Source organism: Phasianus colchicus, chromosome 2 (genome assembly GCF_987193195.1).
Source record: "Phasianus colchicus chromosome 2, bPhaCol1.hap1.1, whole genome shotgun sequence".
In the NCBI taxonomy this organism is placed as follows: Eukaryota; Metazoa; Chordata; class Aves; order Galliformes; family Phasianidae; genus Phasianus; species Phasianus colchicus.
In genome coordinates, this window is record NC_143437.1 from 50,131,377 (window position 1) to 50,150,211 (window position 18,835).

Genomic DNA, 18,835 nt, shown 5'->3' on the forward strand with positions numbered 1-18,835 from the left:
ATTTTGAAGGAAGATTGTTTTATAGTGTAATGAGGTCTGAATGAACTGAGAGACAGACACTGTAGACTGGATCTTTTGTAGCTTACTGTAGGCTTTCAGTGTGATATTGGGCAAATTGCTGAATGTTGTGTTGGTTTTTCCTGTATGATAAAGGAATAATGACAGGTTTGGGTTTTTTCTTTCAGGAAGACAAAGATACTTTTCTTTAGTTTGTGAAGTTACAGGTGACTATTCTGTCCTTAAAAGCTCTTCCTTTTTTTGTATTCTCAGTCCCTAGTTAGCCTGGTTTCTATATAACTCTATGTTTCTACAATAATTGTTCAATTTGCAGCAATATAAAGTGGGCATCTATCAGAAAGGAGTATTTACTACATGTTAGCACTTAGCTGGTGCCAGTACTGAGTGGAGAGGCTGAAGTAGATCCCCAACAGGGCAATTTTACAATATGCAGAAAAACTGACACTTTCAGGAAGTTGCTATTGCCCGCTTTGGTAGCATCATTTTATAGGCAATTCATTTTCTTCATAGATGATCATTACTCACTTAGGTGCAATTTGCAAAGGCTCTAGAGTGGCTGAGGAATCAAAGCAGGAATTCAATCTAATGAGTGCATTGCTCTCTCGGACATTTCAAGATCCTGCAAGTTTGTTCCTCAGAAATGCTTCAGGGTGGAAATAATTCAAATAGAACAATGTATTTTTAAAGGCCTTCAGGCAAACAGATATTGATGTTGCCTTGGCACACTTGAAAAGATATAAAGAGTAATCAGAACACTGCATTGCAAACATTTCTGTATCAGTATTGTATCATTTCTTTTATATTTTTTTCCCTGCAAGGACTACTTAAGCAAATCTGCATTTCTATAAACTGTATATCTCCTTAGTTCTCTATATTTGTAAATAAAAGTTAATGTAATTACACCAACTTCTACATCCTATTAAGAAAATTATGTAAATCATTACAAATGGTTTAAGTATGGACTTTTCATTTGAAGCTGACAAACTTTTTCAGAAAGCTGTTAAGCTTGTCATAAAAGCAGAAAGAGCAATTGAATAACTGACAGAATCAGTTAAATCAAATCTGTCCATGAATTTGATTTTTCCAGAACTAGTTTGTGTTGTCACAAGTTCCAGTACATTATCCAGTCTTTATAGATTGTCCTCTGTGTCAAGTTGTCAAGCATAATCGTGGACTATAATATTGGTCTTTTGATGTTTTCTTTGATCTGTTTTTATCTATTTATCTTTTTTAGGTGGTGAGTTTTATATTTTTGTAATTTTTTTATAGGTTATTATGTTTAAGGCTAAAACACTGACAAGACATCATGGAATTGTTCCACTCTGCCTGTGTACACTGTAGCAGTTACTGGAAAAAATGACTTATCACTCTTTTTTTTTTTTTAAGAAAAGTAGAAAAGAAAGCCCAGGAGACTACGGGCCAGTAAGCCTCTGTGCCTGAGTAGACTACGGAATAGATCCTTCTAGAATCTATGTTAAAGCACTTGTAAGATGAGGAAGTCGTTTGAGACAACCAGCATGGCTGGATAGTCATAGCTAGAGGGTTATGATCAATAACTGTATGTCCAGGTAGAGGACATGATGAGTGGTGTCCTCCAAGAGTCTGTATTGGGACCGGTGCTTTTCAACATCTGTATTACTGACTAGAATAGTGGGGTTGAGTGCGCCCTCAGCAAGTTTGCTGATTACACCAAGCTAAGTAGTGCAGTTGATACAGTAGGAGAGAAGCCATCCAAAGGGACCCGGACAAGCTTGAGAAGTAGGCCTGTGTGAACTTGATGAGATTCAACAAGGCTAGGTCTGTACTTGGATCTTGTCAATTCTAGATATGTCTGCAGACTGGGAAAAAGATTCATTGAGAGCAGCCCCACAGAAAAAGACTTGGGAGTTCTGGTGGATGAAAAGCTTGGTATAGGCTGGCAGTATGTGCTTTTGCAGCCCAGAAGGCCAACAGTATCCTGGGCTGCATCCAAAGAGGGATGGCAGCAGTGTGCAGGAGGTGATTGTCCCCCTTTACTCTACCCTTGTAAGGCCCCATCTGTAGTACTGCATCCAGACCTAGGCCCCCAGCACAAGTGCAATGTACATAAAGGTTATCAAAAGGCTGGAGCACCTCTCCTGTGAGAAAGGACTGAGGGAGATGGGCTTGGCTAGCTTGGAGAAGAGAAGGCTCTGGGAAGACCTCATTCTGGCTTTCCAGTACTTTAAGGGAACTTAAAAAACTGGAGAGCAAGACCAGTTTTTTTATAGTCACCGTAGTCACTTCTATAGTCATAGGATGGTGAAGTACTGGCATGGTCAGCCCGGAGGAGCTGTGGATGCCCTATCCCTGGAGACATTCAAGGTCAGATTGGATGGGGCCCTGGGCAGCTTGAGGTGGTGGGTGGCAGCCCTGCTCAGAGGAGTTAAAACTAGATCTTTAATATCTATTCCAACCCAAGCCATGTTATGATTCTATGAATAGATAGCCTCTTGCAGGGCTAATTGTATTTGTTAGAAAGTTTTTCTCATAGTCTGACTTAAATCTCCACAACCATATAGTAAGTCATTTCTATTATGCATGATGGACATGGGGATCAATTAGCCACCATTGACTTTTCATAGCAAACATTTGCATAAGTGAAATGTTATCTCAGTCTTTTCTTTCCCTAGACTAAACAATGTAACTCTTTCAACCTTTTCTTGTTCTACCTACCTTATTTTTTTTTTTTGTATCTTTCATTTGGACTTCCTTCAATGTTTTTTTTTCTACTGACAGCATGATAGGCAAAACTGGACATAGTCGTGCAGCTTGAGCTTTGCCTCCCCTGGTAGGGAATGAATAGAATAATTCCTCAATTTTTGTATAGCATTATCGTGAATATATAAGACTGCTTTTTTTTTTTTTACTGCTACATATCATCCTGATTTACAGTTTGTTTATATACCATCCTCTGCAGATCTCTTCTGCAGTACTGTCTCCTTTCTATATCTGGCATTAGCCTTCAGTAGTGATCTGCATTTGTTCATATGGACTCTGCATTAACTTTAGAACAATTATCTGAATTACTGCAGTTGTGGTGAATTCTAATCCTGTTTTGTAAGCTGTTTGCAACGTTACCCTACTTTATATCACATCTGATTTAAACACCTTTTTTTATTATTGAAGATCATCAAATATGCTTAAGCATATTTGCTGTCAGAATTATAACTGGCTTCTTCTAAGAACCTTGCTGAAAATGAATGGTTGAACATCTCAACCATCTTTCCCTGGTTGTGCTCGCATCTCAGATAAGCAATGGTTATGCTGTAGAACAGCTAAACTTCCTTTTGTTTGTCAACTATGTGGGCGTGTAACAGCCCAAGCTAACTGACATCTCAGCCACAAAAAAATCAGTGTTCATGGCAGAATTCTTCCATCCACGAAGTCAAGGGAAGATGATCTTTGTAATTATCTTCACTCCTTGAAGTAGTCCATGGGTATTTTCCTGAGCCAATGAACTAATCTTTTCTGCAAAGCAATTGCAACTGAGAAGAATAGCTATCTCTGACCATGGAAGCCTGCCATTGTTTTTAAGCTTAATCCACAGCTTTATAAAATACCTCTGGAGTAAAATTCCTGAGGGAACTACGCTGATGTGTCTCTTTGCTGTAATGGCAACCAGAAAGAGATGAGATATAACCAGCTCTGCCCTCTCTGTTGTGACAGACAGACCTCTTGCAGAGTAATTCACATAATCTCCTAAAGATGGGGGGGGAGGAGAAAGCAACAATAAAGCTAAGACTGACAATGCGACTATTGGTTTCAGACTGAAAACTGATCTGCCTGTTATGGGCCAAACTGCAACACTATGTCCACAGCTTTTATTTGGGAAAGGATATATGTGATTCAGCTCTTTGAGGATGTTACTTTTCTTTATTGAAAATGGTCTGTAATAGTTATTTCAGGCCTCTCCAGGTGGATGACAAATAACCACATTTTAGTTAAACCAGAACCTTCTCTATAGCCTTTTCTTACCCTGCTATCAGTGCTATTTCAGTAGCGCTCTGGATAAGAACAGCATTTTTCCTTCTTCAGAGGTCCAAATATTAAAAGTTATTTTAAGGGAGTGGTTTTGGATTCACTTTGTATTCATCCTGATGGGTTATATAACGTGTATATTATATAATGCCCGTAATTTAAGAGTCTACATAGAAAACAAAACATTTATTATATTCTGAGGCATTTCCAAGGAGTGAATAACTATGATTAACTGAATAGGCCATTAGCTACCACTATTACTCTGCTCAAATGCAGCTGAAATAGCATTTCTTCAGTGGTAAAAATATTTGGCAGCACTGCACTTGCAAAAAAAATATATATATATACCAAAAACAAAACAAAAAAGCCCTCAAACCTTCTTTAAATGACATTTCTGGAAAGTCATCTACGTTCTTACGCATCTCCAAATTTTACTTAGAGACACCAGACCAAATTTTTCTAGGTTGTATCTATTCAAGAAATATGACTATATAATGTAGCTGCGTATTGTATTTCATCAATCTTATTTGAACATACGTGGAAATTCAATAATTAAAGTAGCTATGGTGATAAAGTTTTCTTTGGATTTACTAAGCCTTCTTACTTAAGTATTGCCATTACATTACAGATGTTTTTTTCTGGTCTAGTATTTGTTCTCTGCAGTACATGTGTTTTTCCAACTATTTGTATCACTGCAGAATCATGTATTGCAATTAGAGAATAAAATATATTCTGGTTCAACTTAAAATCATAGAATTTCTAATGAAATACTGATAGGAAAACATTGCTATTAGTGATATGAGCCAAAGAGCGTGGTCTAACAGTTGATCAAATTTATTGCTACTTCTTACTTCTGTTTTTTTAAATGCTTTTTTGGCATTGAAATAGGTTGTTCTTTTGAGTACATCTTAAGCACCTTCTACTGCAATGCCCTTTTTTATTTACAAAAAGCTTTGAATATAGTACAGGAATTTCCCTGTGTGAAATCCTTCAACATTTTTTTGTTCAAAAGACAAAACAATGTGTCTTCAGGATGAAAGAAGAGTCTTCAGATTATCTTTTAATTAAATGTTCTTGACGGCTTAATCTGACTGGAGACTGAGAATCTCTACAGTTTCTTTATCTTCCTCTATCTCAGCTTGTTAATGTATCTTCATGCTTGAATGTCTGATCTTTGCAGAAATGCTGGTAATATTTACAGTTAGAGAAGACCATAATAATTAGCAAGAATCTTTGTGGTTTATGTCCTTTGAAAAAAATCATAAAATTCCTGTTCACCCACGTTGCTCTCTAGAGACCATTGGCATCTGGAGCTGGCTGCACTTTTCTGCTACTGGGAGTTGGTGGCTGACTCTGTAGATTGAGTGGTCTGTGCTGGAGCTGAGGAACAAAGATCCTAACTCTAATGAATCTGTTTATGAAAAAATGCTAATCTCTGCACAATTAGTATTGAATTTGACTTCAGTTTTCTTATTTCTGAAAAGAATTCCCTACAGTTATCTCCCTACAGTAGCATGTTTTAAAAAATTAAACATTTAAGTGCCTAATATAGAATGCCCCAAAACTTTGAAACTTGACAAGATTTCAAAAGTGAGCATATGCAAAAAGCACCATTTTAAAGTCAGTGGCATCAAGCAATTGCCATTGTTTAAGATCAGATCAAAGTCTTTCTTAGAGCTAACAGATTAGCAGTGATGGAGATGTTTCTATTTTGACATGAAGAGTGCCTTGGTCTGTATTTTAGAAGAGAAGGCTGAGCTTTGTATCTGGTAAAATAAAAAAAAATTCTCTTGTGATTAGAAAATGGGGTTAACAGTGATCTGAAGAAAATGTTCTACAGAAAGATTGTCACCTGCTTACTTAGCATTGGACTGATTTATCATCAATACAGAAACATTTGTAGATGAACCAAAGAATGGGACTAAGCAACATTTATTTATATAATTTATAAATCTGAATTAAAGGTCCCAGAAGTATATTTAGTGTCAGACCCCGTGAGTCAGCACTGAAGTTGCTGACTTTCTGATCTGCTAAGGTTACAGAGAAACCACAAATAATGACTAGTCATACCTTATACCATCAATAAAGTTATTTAAGACCTTATCTAAAGATATTTCTTTCAAGCATTAAAAGTTTAAATGTATCTGATATATCTCCAGCAATTTTCAGTATATTTAAAAGAATCTATAGTTGGTGAGGTTCCACTTTCTTAGTTATTACTACATTTCTAATTCTTCCAGGGAGGGAATATCTGGACTCAGCTGCTGGAAATAGCAGATGTGTGTTTCATCCACAGATAATGCTGAAAGACTGGGATAAAATTTCGTAATACCTATGCAAAGTCAGACACTTTAACAAAGAAATGTGGTTTCTACAATTACTGTTGGAGATAGTAAAGTGCAGAAAAAACAAAGCATGTTTATTAGTTGTGAGATGTCTCTGAGCTGTTTATGTGATGTAGCTGAATAAAAGATAAATGAGTAAAAAGATAAATGCTAGGGCATACCATGTAAGGTGTTTTCAGTAGATGTAGTAAAGTTATTGGTGCCTTTATAGAAGGTATTGTATGCTATATGTAGTAGAAAGTTTTCATCACCCATGTTGATGAAGAATTGAATCAATGTGGAATGGATATTAAGGCAAGCTATAGGGAAAGAATACAAAAACCTAACAAGCAAAAGTACCTGAATAGGTGTTGTCTTATTTATATATATCTATAAATATAAGCAATGAATTTCTGAAAGAGTCAGAAAAAAATGGGATACATCTTGGTCAGTTAATGGAAAGGAACCTAAGTCTTCATTACCACACATGGGAACATATCCTGCTCCAAATAGCAGAGGTGTACAACTTTGCATGCTTTTGAGATTGCCCTGGGGGATAAACAGTTCTCATCAAGATGGAGCCTCTTCTTGTATCCTTCATCCTTATCTTCATCCCCTCATACAAGCTGAGAACCAACTCAATCGGCCTTTCCCTTCAGCATTTCAGGTCAATGCAAAGGATTTATCCAAACTGCCAGTGCCCTGCTTGTGAATGTGTCCCTGCCTTGAGGCAGAGTAAAAGCATTCCTGTAGCCAGGCCTAGCAGCAGGAGTTAAGGTTCTTCCTTGCACCTTCGTGTGTTCTTTAGCAGTGTACAGCTCTCCCACCCTGTCATACCGTATCACGCCTGCAAGCACTGCTGAGCACAGACTGAGCGTACTGCCCACTGTGTCAGGAGCTGTCTCCCTGGAGAGACAATTCAGTCCTGTAGCCATGTGGCTGTACTCCAGCAGTAATGTAAATCCTTGTCTCACACATAGTACTGTCGAGCAAGGTAACTGCTTTAGTCTGCAAATCTGGCAGGCAGCAGATCCAGATGTTTCTTGTCCCGCGCATGTCAAACATGCAAAAAGTCCTGGCTTCAAAATTTACAAGACTGGCTTTAAAATCCCAAGAAATCTTAAGATTAATGCTCTGCAAATGCCTTTTATTTTGGTTCCTGCTTTTCTCAGCCTCTTCTGAGCCTATCGCAAAAGACAAGTCATATTTTGCACCTTTCCTTTTTGTCTATAAGTGCACAAAAGTAAACCAAAACTGAGATTGTCATGTGAGCATCTCTCTTCAACAGGTGATGCTTTACAGAAATAAATCACACCATGGGGCACAGGAGAAAATCTCTGGAGTTGACAAAGCCATATTTGATAAAGCCAAGATCTGTGTTTGTCTGGAGATGGTGAAATTCCTCTCGAGTGTAGCACTCACCCAAGCCCAGAGGAATGTGCAGGGTGCCCAGCTGCATTTAGGAGAGCTGGCACTTGGGGACCCTGTCATATCTGAACTACAAATGTGGTATGCCTCTGGGCTGTTCATTTCTAACTGTTCCTCTTATGACATCAAGACTCTTAAATATATTTCTGCCTAATATTTTTTTCTCAATTTGTTTTAAAAAATCAGCTATGAGAATTTTCATGTAACGTAAGTACAGAAATGCTACAGTATTTCAGATATTGAATGTCTCTACTCATTTTACACCCTTAAAAAGCACCTATACACCTAAAAAGTCCCCATAGTATCATCAGATCAGATTTGAAACCCATAGAGTGAGGTCACCTGAATGGGTTTTTAGGTTGGAAAGCCCATTCAGGTAACCTTGCTCTACGGGTTTCAAAAGTCTTGGAGGAACAAAGCATCCTGTCCTTGCAGTAGAGCTCAGGGCTCTTCGAAGCACATCAAGATCCACTCATTCTCATAGGGATGGGACACTACAACTGTCATGTGGAGTGGTGCAGTCACATTTCTCTGCCAGGACGTGATCATATCATAATACCAGAACATAGAAAGCAGGGCTCACCACTTAACGGTTCATCCTTCCTTGGCTGCAAAGCAGACAATCTGAGAAGGTTCTACCACTGGGTTCATGTGGCAGTTATGATGGTCTTTTAAGAGAGAGGTCACTAACATATACAACTTTGCAAATCACCCAAGTGCCATCTCTGCTGCTGCTGAGCAAGCTGCTACATGGAATCTCTTCCAGCTGTACTTATGATTGAGAGATTTGTCTTTTCTTTACTTTCACTGAAACCAAAAGTCTCAATTTAACAAAAGGAAGGAAATTCTAGCGCTGACTAACAAAATGAGGAAAGTAATTTTAGCATCTAGATGCCTACAATACCCAGTAAAGTATCTTACATCTTTATAATTTAAGACCTCCAAAAGCTACTCTCGTCTCAGAGAAGTGAAGACATCTGGTTAATCTCAGTCTCAGGACTTTTGTCTTGCCATAAGGGGCAAAGATTATTGTGAGAACCCTCCTCTGACAGTCAGACAGACTGCTGTATGTCACAGCTGGTGCTGGGTCAGGCAGACAGGGCCATCCCTCCTACGTTGCCTTCTTTTCCACTCAAGAAAATAGAAAACATTCTTCTGTTCTGTATATGCCATTCTCTTTCTGTAATCGTGTTTTTGGGAGTCATTTTTTTCATTTCTCTTCCTGGAAGTTTATTGGTGTTGTGTTGTATTTAGATTTGTATTTCAGCTTCCAATGTTTCCAGTTCAGAACTGAAAATACCATGTTTCATATCACTGTGAAAGAACCAAAGGCTCTGGCTCCACTTCAGGGAGCAAGCGATTTCACTGTTGTGGCTCAGATAGCATAAATAGAATATGGCATAGAATTGGAAATAGAAAAAAAATCTGGCAAATAACCTGTATTAGGTAGGAAGTGTGCCTCCTGTATTTGCACAGTTGTCATGTGTCTCCATCAAGATTAATGTAAGTGGAAATCCATTCCTTGAGAAGTGTCAATATGGCTGGTTCTGTGGATATTGGTGTTCTCTGTTCAGTATGTTTCTGATCAAGAACTCATGCGAGATGAATAGTAGTTTTGCAACTGATTTTTTTCTGATTCTGTACAACTAACTTATTTCCAATGGAAGTATTGTAGTGAAATCTCTTTGCTGTTTTCTAAGTGAAGGTTTCTGTTGAAGAAAAACCAGTTTTAGGAGGCTGTCACAGAGTTCCATTAAGCCCTAGTTGAACAGTATTCCAATAGAGCATGTACTTCATGAAAGTAGTTATCTGAATGTACAATCAGTTATTAGCAAGATTGTGTTTTCAGTTGAATTTTTTTCTATGTAATGCTTTTGTTCTCAAAGAGTATACAATACTTAATTTTAGAAGATTTAATAGCCCGCTTTATTTGAACAAGGCTGTATGGCAATATATTTTAGTTGTTTGTATGCTCATATGTTCTAGGGAAACTGAGATAGATTAAATTGTGAAGTGAGTGCTTAAATAATTTGGAAACCATATGCAGAAAGTATATATATATACCATTAAGTGCTGTTCTGCAAACATTGTAACTTGTTTTGGTACTACTCAGTATTCTCACAGATAATGTGAATGAAAGGCCAGAAAGTAGGTTTAATAAACTTATAGGCTAGAACAAGTGTGCTAAAGCAAGGCTTAGAGTGGGAAATTATCTTGACAGTGTTGGAGTAGCCCGGAAAATACCATGTTTCCAGCAGTTGAATTGCAGGCTAGATAAGCATGGGTAGGCATTATGTGGCAGTGCTGCAGGTGACTATATTATAATGATCCTGAGCTGAACATGTGCCAGTGATATTGTGCTACTGCAACCAAGGCCAACAATATTGTGGGCATGTGAATGGGAATAAATAAATCACATAACAGAATTGTTTTAATCAGTACTGATAAGGCCTCAGTGCTTTGCCAAGCTGCGGGAACTGCTGCTCAAGTAGGGTCCAATTTAGCCAGAGAGCATTAAAGAGGCCAATGAGCCTAGTCAGAGATCTAAAACACATGGGTCTTTAGGGGAAGACTGAAGGATTGTTTAGTCTAGAAACAGGAAGGTGGAAGGAAGATTTGATAGCAGCCTTTGTATAGAAATAGTTGACTCTAAAGAGGAAGGGATTTAACTGATGGCAGTTAAGTGCTGTTGGTATTGAAAAAGAGTAACAGGCTTAAATCATAGCAAGGATGATTTAATGTAAGCATCAGGAAAAAATATTAAGTGGCAAGGGAAAGAGGAGCTCTGGAATAGTTTGCTTAGTGGGAATTCATAGAATCTCTTAGCCTTGCATAAGTTTAAAAATAGGTCAAATATCAGCAGACATGGCATGGGTCAGGGATGGATGAAGCGATCTATCAAATTATCTGTTAGCCTTGCTCCTTTAGTGATTTCTGTGTATGTGAAAATGATGAGAGTAATGACTATACAGAGAAAAAGTACTTTGGATGTCTCTGCAGAATTTCAGAATATGCAAAAATAATAATTTTAGGAATTTACTGCATGCCTTCTGTATTTACGTTAGATTGAAGCAATTAAACTTTTTCTAATTTTGCCCATGTCAGTAATGATTGAAATTACCTACTGTCTTTGTGAAATAAGCTGATAAATGCAGTCAGATCCCTGTAGTAGCATACAAAACTTAATTGTAGCTATGTGAAAGGTCAGTTTTTAATATCATTGTAGCAAATGGAGAAAGAATAGATATCACCTAAAGAGTTGAAGAATCACCCTCCCAAGATACCTCTGTCTCTTTGTACCTATTCTGTAGCAACTATATATTACAGAGGTATGCTTAATCTTTCTTTTTCTCAGTCTGTGATACTAAAGGTTTGGATTTTAGAAAGCCGAGGTGCGTGGATTTCATATAGGACTGGATATCTGGATAAAAATTGATCGACAGGAAATCAGTAGAAAATCTAGTGGTCTTTCCTGAGCCACGATTCTGGGAAGCCCATTGAATGCATCATTTACGAAACACTCATAAACAAATAATAGCTGCTATCAATGCATAATAGTCATGAGCAATATGTGTCAGAGATAGTTATATACCAGGCTTAGGTAAATCACTTAGTAATCTATAGGATTCCTACTCAGTAAGTCTTTAATAATCCTCTCCTGAAAAAATTATTTACACTGTATCAGTGTGCATAACAGACAGTACAGCGCTTTTGGTGAGGAAACCTGCTGCATAATATCCCAATGAAGATTTTAAAATACTAAGCTCCTGGACAATGAAAGGTAAAACTAATAATGCTTTTAAAATAGCGGTGTGCTTAATCCTGGCTAATAGTTTAGGAACCACCCATCTAAGATACCTTTCTCCCTCAGAAGCATCCCATAGGTAACAGAGATGGTAAGCCTCATCAGAAAACTGTTATTTATGAAAATTTGCTATTGCCTAGTAAAAACCAGTCTCATTTACAGGACTTTTTAGAAGTTGGAATTACACCCCAGCACCCAGTGATGACTAGTTATTGTTCCTTTTGTCAACAGGCAAGATGAAGGAAGTTCTGGCAGCTTACCATGCCCCTGGCTCTGCAGAGTTAAGCGAGACGTGCGCCCATGTTCTAGCATGCATCACATCGCCTCTCGGGTCTGAAGTGCCAGAAGGATCCCAGCGCTGCAGACTGAGACGGCTCTGAGCACCTCAGTACCCCGTTTCTGACAGAACCCAGGGATGGCAAACTTACATACCAGTATTACCTGTCTGACGCAGGTTTAATTTTATAAATTAAAACCATAAACTCTATGAGTTTCTAGACCATATTTGTGCTGTTGAGGATGATCTACTCAGATGAACAGTTTTGCATCCATCGGAGAGAAAGGTTCTTCTGCTGGACCAGAAGACAACATTATTGTAACTAATACCATTTGTAGCATCTCCTAGTGCAAATAACTGAAGAACAGGTTGCAAGAAAATCCTCTAGGGAATAAGACATGCTTTGTTTTGGTCTACAGATTTTAAGAAATGTTGTTGTTTTTTTTAAAGGTAACCACTTTTACATAACACTATGTGTGCAGTCTATGTGCAGCTCTTCACTGTGGCTATCTATATTCCAGAGATTTTTAATTACTTGTCAGACACCGAACCTTTTTTAGATTTGTGATGAATCCTTAAATTATGAAAGCATCATGGAAAATTAGAAAGGAAAAGTTTCAAGGCTTTTATTTGACTAAATGTCTCCACTTAGTCCCTGTTAGTGTCTTGAATGGTGGAAGAAAGGGCGGGAAGTAGGAAAAAATACAAAAGAACAACAACACATTGTGGGCTTGGTGTTTTGGCATATCAGAATGTTTGATCAAATAACTAAGGAGAGAGAAACAGCTAACTTACCTCAGCCCTCATGTGAAAGGTTAGTATTTTGAGGCAGTATTTGCTGATTTTTGTCTCCAAAATAGCTATAGAAAAGAAGGAATATGTACATGTCCCAACATATGTGAAAAGGACATACTTGCCATTCCTCTATTTATTTTTACTCTTTCATAAATCGAAGTGCCAGTTATTTGGAATGCTGTAGTCTGTGGTCTCTTTAAATTTGTTTAGTGAGGTCCTTTCAGCAAGATCATTCCCATTACGGTGTAACTGCATGGTGACCACAGCTTTGGGCCTGTATAATAAAGATCTGAATTCAAATTTTTGTTTCTGATCATTTTCTCTACTTTTATATCATATCTGCAAAGTGGTTGGAATCATACATACTGCTGACTGCTGTTTAGAAGATCTGGCAAAAAAGATACAGAGATGAAAGTGTTTGTGTGGTAGGACCCTGATTCTCCTTTGTATTGTTATTTACACCAGGTTAAAAGGCAGAGGGATACAAAATGTTAGCAAATCAATAACGATGCTTAAATTTGATTCGCGCACAAGGCCCCAGGGCAATGAGGAGATCAGCCTCTTCACATCCTGGATTTATGGCTGTAGTAGAGTATTTGACATACGGTGTCTATTAATTAGTTAGCCTGGAAGGTTAGAGGAGGAAAATGCTGAGTCTAAGGTGGCTTTGATTTGCTCAGTGTGGGATATATTGTGCTGAGCATATGCACATCTGAGTGTGTAAGCCAATTAGATCCTTTTTCTTTCCTCTCCTTATTTTCTTCTTTGAAGACCAAAACGTAAACTATAAAAATGTTCTTCACGTAGCAGATAAGTTTGCGTAAGCAAAGGCTGTGCATTGCATTTTGAAAGTTAACATTGCCCTAATAAGGTGACCTCTCCATGTGTGCATATTTGTCCTGCTGAAGGTGTGCACTTCAGACCAGTGTGTGTGAGTGGGGTCAGACAGCAGCTGCTCCTGATCAGTGTAAGCTGATCCATGACTGTGATCCTGCCCAAAAGAGGCAGTTCTGTCCCACCACCCTGCCCATTGCACCTTCCCACCACCTCCCTCCTGGTAGCATAGACAGCTGCGCATAGATAAGGTGTAGCAACACCACAGCTGTGTAAGTCTCCTGTGCTAGCAGATCTTTAGCTATTAATCACGTATATGCTAAGTATGTGGACAGCTGGGTATAATTACTACATCTACACTGACTGTAGATGCTTGAGCATGTCCATGACACCGTTTGAATTTGAATGCCAAAACTAACTCCCTCAGGAGAAGGGACTGTTAGAGAAATGCCCTTTTGTCTATGCCATGCCAGGGGCTGCTGGAAGTTTGGCCACTCCATTGGTGAACTTTTTCAATGAGATGTATGACTGCTGTCCATCTGTTGAAGGAGTGATTTAAAAAAAAGAAAGCAAAGCAAACCAGGCAAGCCTCCTTGCACTCTGGTAAGGGCAGAGGTTGGGCTTTTTGTTTTTGGAATGAATCCCCTTTTCAGAAGCTTTCCCCCAGCATCTTGACAAGCCCTTCTTTGTTAAAAGGATATAAATATGGAGAGATGTTCAGTGCATCCATCTCTTCAGTCAGCTTCAAAGGAAAGTTTCTAAAGTCATTGTTTTCTGTCAATTTAAATTTTTGAATAATGGCAGTTGTGGCTTTACAAACAATATTGGCTGACTTTAGTGGGTTGGATCAATTCAATATTTGCACAGTAGAACAAGTACTTAATGTGAACTGTGTGGCTTAGCAGACAAGTGTTGGTTTCTCTGGCTGTGTTTAATGTGTGAATATACAGCTCTCATTTAAATAGGATGGTCCTAAGTCATTTCCTCAGCAAACTATAATCCATTCCAAGAATAAGAAAAGCTGTTCAGAGCTCAGAGCTGAAAGAAATAGTAGGTGTCCAGAACTTTTGGGGTACTTAGCATCTTAAAAACAGTTGACTCTTCAGGTACAGCAGGGATTTTGCTGACAAAGTATGACCTAAGTGTCCTTGCAAGGGACGCCGAATCTTACACACAACTGCAGTTCTGTTCCTACTGCTAGTCTGTGCTGCTTTGATAGTACAAACTTTTACAAATATCAGTTTCCTTTAGATTACTTTAAGTTAGATTCGCTTGCTTTTGGACTGTGTACATACATGCTGCTGCTGATTCATATTAATACAAAGAAAACCCCTGAAACTGGCTATTTGTAAGTCATCTCAAAAAAACAAAAACAAAAACAACAACAACAACTTTTTGGAGAAAACATGGCCTTACTTTATATTTTATTGTAATTTTTAATTTCTCTCTCATGTCTTTCATTTAGAAATCACCAAATTTTCAAATACTAAATAGCACAGTCTCGAAGATTCCAGTTAGCATACATTTATTATTTTAATTTTTATTCTAATAAGCCAAGTCATTGCAGAGCCAGGTAATTTCACTGATACTTCACAAGAGTTTATTACACTGTGTCAATTAAAATCAAACAAAAACAAAGATTATCTTGTTTAAAAGGAAAAAAAAAAAAAAGCTAACCTCTTAAGAAGTCTGTAGTACCATCTTTCTCACTCAGGGTGGTGCTTTCCTTTTACATATGGAGAGCCCTTCTGTCAACAGTTTCACTTCACCTCATCTTCTCCAAGAGCTCTGTACCACGTCCACTCTCCAACTTGCAAGAAATGGGGTGTGTAACTACATAGGATAATCTTTGCTGTGAATAGCTGTGAACAGCCATCTTCATACTTTGTGTTGGATCTGTTCTTGGACAATTTCAAAGCTATCTTCTCTGGATTGGCTGGAGCCTATCCTTCCTAACAATAAATTATACTCTTGGGCCATGTCTGTTTCTCAAGTAGTCTTTGCTGATGAAGTCAGAGGGAGAGAGAATGCTGCTGGCTACATTATAAAGAAGAAGAATTATTTGTTATTTGTCACTGAATTCTATGCTAGGTCCTCCATAGGTGGCCAGTGTTCAGCTGCTCCAAGTATCAGATGCAAGTTGTAGAGTTATTGAAATACTCTCTGTTGAGAGTTTATTTCAAATATATGATTGTTTTCTTATACACTGGTGGAGAGTTGGAAGTTGAACGAACAGAATGCTTATAAAGGTTTGCAGTCAACCCTCTATATGCTCTGTAAAATATGCTCTGTATTGAGAATTTGCACTTTGCAATTACTTAGGTAAAAGAGGAAAGATAGTCAGGTGTTGTCTCAAAAAACGAGGTCAAAAGCGGTCTGGCCGATCTGTGTTCTGTTGGAGTATCAAAAAGACCTCAAACCTGATGATCTATTTTAACCCCAGAACACCTTTTATAGTTTATCACCCTAAATTTACTCCAGTATTCACTAACTACATATGCACAAGATTGTTCACGCTCAGTCTGTGGGGGAAGCTGAAAGCGTGGGGCTCCAAATGCCCATCTGTGTCAGAAAAATATGAATTTTTGTTGTGCTTGTGACAGTCAGCTGAACAATTATGTTTTCCTTAAAAGCCCTCATTTGTCTGAACAAAGTAAAACTAACTCCTATTTAATCTTAAAGCCTCCAATTAAACCAGAATACACATATTAAATATCTGAATCTGCATCACCTACAGCCTTCAGTAAAATCCTGGAAGGAAGCCAAAACCAGAAAAGCCCTTATTTTCATAGCCTATTTATGCATTTGCGTACAAGATGTTTTGTTCATAAAAACATGCGAGATCCAGATCAGATTTTAATCAGCCATCTTGTCTGCCTATAAGATGCACAAAGGACCATTTCTCAGCTATTCAGCAACGCTGTTAGCAAAGGATAGCATTGCTTACTGAACAGCAAAAGTAGAAGTTGCAATGCAGTTACAACAGGAACAGCATGGAATTGCTTAGTACTTCGACAGTCTTGTAAGATAATGATATTCATTCCTACTCCAGCTACATTTCCTTCATAGTTTTACAACAGACTTCTGCAGGAAATAGCAGAGCAATGATTGATCATTAACTGCAATCCACCCCATCTCTGCTCCATGCCAGAATGCTACATCTCCCAAACAGATTACAAAGTGTATAGTCAGCAATGAGACTCTTTCGTGCTGTCATTGTTGTTTTGTGTTTGTTTTTAAGGTCTTAGAACACGTGGATAGTGAAGTTATCTCTTTATTAATAGGCATAAATGAGAAGTATGGGAAAACACCAGTGTATATTAAATGATGAATCAAAGCGTCCAGTGCTGTGGCAGAGGCAAGCAGTAGATTTGTTTTGTAATGAATTGCTTTCCAGATCCTGGAACCTGCTTGCTTAGAAATACCTTGTTAGATGTTCCCACAAGAGTATACAGTACTTAATGTTATGTAGAACATAATGGTGCTAAGCATTACAGAATGAAACTCTGAGCCTCTTGAATTCCATGTCAAAAGCTGCACTAACTTCTCTGGGACCAAGATTTGGTTCAGGATGGCAAATATATATCAGTGCACAGCAGAGAAACAAACTACAGCAGAAAGTCATGGTTTATTACCACATGTAGAAGCTTTATCTATATCGTGATGACATCCCTGGGTAACTGAACTTGCCATGAGTCAGTGCAGACACAGGAAGACAAAGGAGAGGAGGTTGTTTTTCAGGATGTAGCCCAGCCCTCTGTTATCAGAGATATACATATCTTGACAGTCTGTTCAATAACATACCAGGTTCTTTATCCAGTTTAATCAATTGCAGTCTACTTGTCATGAATATTCAAGGCTAGCAACAACCAAATTCTAAAGAAACAAATAGCAAGCACAGAAAGAGAGAATGGGACAACGTATTTCCCTGAAATAGTTGTATTTCCAAAACCCATTATGTTTCTGTTTGTACAAAGGGAAGGTAAAACCATACTCTGAGTCATGGCCAGTGTAGCAAAGTTGATGTCAATGACCAGTTTTTCTTCATTTAAAAGATAATAAAGTGTTGCTAGTCCTGGAAATGTTGATCACTGTTTCATGGCAAAGCTGTCTTTGTCCTTCCAGGGCAGTTGCCTGCAGCACTGTGAGTGTGTGGCCACCTCTTGATCTCTTGGTGTTAACTCCTAGCAAAATAACTGCTGTATTCCAGAGTAAATCAGGGATGAACATTCCAGGTCCATGCTCCAGTAGCACAGCACAGCAAAGCAATCTCACAAAGACAGCTACCTATGTGCAGCAGGTAGATCTCTTCAAGTATTACACATGCTCTGAGTACATTTTTCTCTATGGGCAGCTTTGTTTCCTTGTGGGTGAGGTGTGCCTCTTGCATGCTTTATGAGCAGCACTCTACTATGCTTTGCCCTAGCCAGGCCTTCCCTGGGCAGCACACTGTCCATCTGGGACAGGGTGCTGTAGAGGACTTTCCTGCCTGTTTGCTGCAGCCTCTGGCAGATCTCCTACCCCCACAATGGCTTGCCAAGAGTTGAGGGGCTGATGCAGAACAGAACTGGGCTGCTGCCATTGCAGGCTTCAGACGGGAGGGATCTTTGGCAGCGTTCCTGGCTTTCCGTATGAAGGCAATAGAAGCCAATTACTGCAGTTAAACGAAATTATATATTCAGCTAAAGTTTAGACAAGACAGAGTAACTGATTGCATTCTCTGGGAGACTTGAACAAAAACACCTCTCAAAAGGGCTCTTACTCAAGAGCCAGATTTGTTTGGCCGAGTTTGTTTTTTTCTTTCGGCCAGTGTAAATCTAGCGTGCTTTTCCCCTTGCGCTGTTAAATCTTTTTGTTCTTTCTGATTCTGAAAGTGACTGAAGAGTCGTTTGCTCTTTTATTCTTCTCCCTCCTTCCGTCCCGGATTCCCTTTTCCGTATTTGCAGAGCAGCCGCGGTTGTCCTACAAACAAAAAGGCCGCGGCCACAAACCTCCCCATTCGGTCCCGCTGTGCCCGTGCTGCACCTCACGCAGCGGCCACGAGGGGGCGCCTTCGTCCCGCCGCCGCCATCCTGGTGGACGCGGCTCAGTAGAGGCAGAGCAGAGACCTCCCTGGTGACGTAAGACCCTTGTGGGCCGCGTTTGAGCTGAGGGGAAATGGCGCGTGTGTGTGAGGCGCCGCGCTTGTTCCTTTGGAAAGAAATCCGTAAATCTATTTAAAAAGCAACAGAACAAAACCAACAAGCAAAAAAGCCCTGACACCGTTTCAATATGTGTATGATCTGAAGAGGAAGGGAGTTCCTAATCATTTCTGCTTTTCAAAGGGTTGGGATGCACACAGGCACTACTGCTGTT

At 38.9% G+C, this 18,835-nt stretch overlaps 1 protein-coding gene across 5 annotated transcripts in view; it reads left to right on the forward strand.

Moving 5' to 3' along the window:
• SCAF8 (SR-related CTD associated factor 8) overlaps window positions 1-18,835 on the forward strand; it is a 145,204-nt gene that overhangs the window by 70,962 nt on the left and 55,407 nt on the right. For 2 of the 5 annotated variants that reach the window (XM_090135635.1, XM_090135637.1), the window contains one exon: window positions 11,806-13,296. The exons of 1 other annotated variant lie outside the window; for it this stretch is intronic. The gene's annotated coding sequence lies outside the window, so the exon portion shown is untranslated. Of the gene's footprint in view, window positions 1-11,805; window positions 13,297-18,835 lie in introns of those variants that run through there. 2 more of the 5 variants (XM_031611765.2, XM_090135636.1) reach the window with 2 other exon arrangements.